The 2,884-nt window shown below is 28.7% G+C and overlaps 1 long non-coding RNA gene across 1 annotated transcript; it reads left to right on the top strand.

The window, feature by feature from the left end:
* The first annotated feature begins 412 nt into the window (after positions 1-412).
* On the top strand, positions 413-2,531 carry LOC118198598 (uncharacterized). Its single transcript, XR_015039511.1, has 3 exons — positions 413-569; positions 728-811; positions 1,443-2,531. It is a non-coding gene; the product is annotated as an uncharacterized LOC118198598 (long non-coding RNA).
* Positions 2,532-2,884: the final 353 nt, after the last annotated feature.

Genomic DNA, 2,884 nt, shown 5'->3' with positions numbered 1-2,884 from the left:
TTGCTAATAAAACCTAAACAAATTCTTGAAATTATGCAGAAACCTAATTTGTAAAAGCTTTAATGTTATGCACATGCATTTAGATTTCGAAATATTTCCTAATGATTTTCTGTACTTAGTAAATTACAGATATCATCTTTATAACTTTAAAACAAAAAACTAACAATAGCGAAACATTTCATTATAAATTTAACATATTTTTACTGGAAAATTCATGCATAGAACAGCTTACAAACACGTACGTTTCACTACCGTATTGCAATGTTTTGAAGTAACAAACATGGACGCCGCTTGTTCCGTGGAGTTTCATTCCCCGATAGTGGAGGACAAGGAGGTTAGAATAGATGGAGTAAGCATGACGTCACAAAATTGAAGCCGAGGAAGGATCGACAGCGTGACGTCACGACTGATGAGCCAGCATGGCTGCCGTGTAGCGTACGGATAAGACGAAAGCTTTGTTTATGATTGTATTAAAACTGCTCAGCCAGATAAAATTGGTGAATGTAGTGAAGGATGTCAATCATTCCCGCTGCTACGCAGCTAATTTCATAAGTAAATGCCATAAACAGGTATTTTAGTATTTCTATTATTCTGACTTTATTGCTACTCGCTATTAGTTCAGCATTGCTTTGTTGATCGTTTCGACCTGATTTTGAGAAATATGGATAGATGTGCTGCACCAAATTGTCAAATCATTCTAGAAATAACTTTAGGATGTTTTGTTTAGCAAAAAATGAAAAAAGACGAAGAAGAAGTAATTCTTTCTGGTCGAGATCAATGGATTTCGGTCGCAGGAGCGTGTTTTTGTGAAGTAAGTGCAACTTCGTATTTTTTCATAGCATATGAGAAAAATTCCCTTATTATTTTTTTTCAAAATGTGTACTTTCATTTAGCTGTCACTTATTGACGCTGAAATGATTTTACAAATATAAAATCAATTGTGGAATGTGTGTGCATTTGTGCAGCAAAATATCGCCAATACTGTTTTTTACTGTTGCTAATAGTTTATACTGTTTGTAAAATTGTATTCTATATTTCATGTAAACTTTGTCTCGGTTGGGATTGTAATAGGCGTTTTTTTATTTAAATTTTACTGTACGAATAGTGTATTAAAGGTCTATGCTGTATTTTGATTCTGATGTATTGTCGCCAAATATATCAGTTGGCGCCAGTCTTAAAAATTGGTAAGTATAACATAAATTATAAATTGTTTAGGTTATTCTGTATAGTGAGGTAAATATATTCTGTGTCCTTCAGGAAGCTTCATAAACTTAATTATTTATTCTTAATTTTGTCCTATTTTCATACAAAAGTTAAAATTTTTCACAAAATTTCATTCTTAATAGTGTGATTAAATTCATTTAGTACATGCAACTGTAATTAAATACTAGTGTTTTTGATTTTAATGTTAAACTTCATACATGCTTTTGTTAAATTTGAAGGTGCATTTTGAAGAAAACTAGTTTGAATGTTCTAGGAAAGATGGGTTTAAAAAACTAAAGCCTTGTTTAATGTGCCTAATCCAACACAACTGTTGACCCCACAGCATGTAAAAGGCATTGGGTTTACCAAAGTACCATTCAATGATATCCAGTTTTTAAAATGTATGTTTTTTTAAGTTTTATAGTTTTCATAAAAAATGTTTCATATTAAAAATGGATTAATTTGTTTTATAAATAAATCAAAATATTGAAATTCAGGCATTATATGATTAAGCTTTAATTTCAGTGCTTAAGAATAGATTAAAAATTGAAATTTTTAATAGATAATAATTCATAATACTGTTTAAATTTTGCTGTTATATATATATATAATTAAATGTGTATTTTATTATAATAATCATATTTAAAATGAGGCATAAAAGCAACCTCAATTTGATATAGTTTTTGATTAAAATTACTGATTTCGAGGCCTATCAGACACAGGTCTCATTTCTTCAGATTTGCCCCTAAAAAAGAGAAACCTGTATTTGATTGCCTTCAAAGTCTACAGAGGTTTGTTCAAAATCAGGATTAAACTAAAATAACTTTTTTGCTTAATTTTAAATTTTACATATATATAGGAATATGCATTAAGTAAGCAAAAGAACAGTATTATTGAAAGTAATAATTTTGAGTAATATAATAATATGGTAATGTATGTTTTAATGTCCTATATGTCTTGTCTAAGTCCTCGCTTTCAGAAGTGGGGCTTCATTGTTTAAATAATGTAAAGTCCTTCACCTATTATAAATTTCAGATTTTACATAGAAATATCATACAAAGTAAATTTGCAGTACTCAATTACATTATTGTTTCCATCATTATTGGATTAATTTGAAGTTAGTCATTAAGGTTAAGTATTTATAAAATGTTTGTATTTTGTTCACAAAAACTTCCATCATGTAGCAGTTACTTTTATGTTATGGAAGATATCAAGCTCTGCTAAATCAAATTTACTTTTTTGTGACCTTAAATCTTAAGCACCAATCGTAAATTTGTTTTGGCATATTTTTAAGAATTTGAATGAAAAATTTATTGCTACTGTGAAAGAATGATCAACTGATGTTTACCTTACTAATCAATGTCTTACAGTGTTGTAATGATTCGCAGGATTTTAATTAATGTGATGTTGCATATATGTTTTGATCTTATCAAATAAATATAAAGAATGTATTCCTAATCAGATATTTCTTCTTACGTAAGATTATTATCTATCATGATGTGATGCTTAGGATTTGTTTTTAGAAGCCAAAACACTATTTTTTGAGATGCTAATAAAAGCAATGTATTTTATTTATTTACTTACTGCTTTAAAACAGGTTTTGAATTAAGGCTTTCCCCTTCCTTACAGTATGCACATAAAACTCACTTAAGCTATATTTTTAACATATTAATGAGATATA

Source organism: Stegodyphus dumicola, chromosome 2, assembly GCF_044657685.1.
Source record: "Stegodyphus dumicola isolate Sdum_Otavi_A_Nest chromosome 2, ASM4465768v1".
Classification (NCBI taxonomy): domain Eukaryota; kingdom Metazoa; phylum Arthropoda; class Arachnida; order Araneae; family Eresidae; genus Stegodyphus; species Stegodyphus dumicola.
Note: the sequence above shows the minus strand (reverse complement) of the source record. Positions and strands in the feature narration are given on the sequence as shown.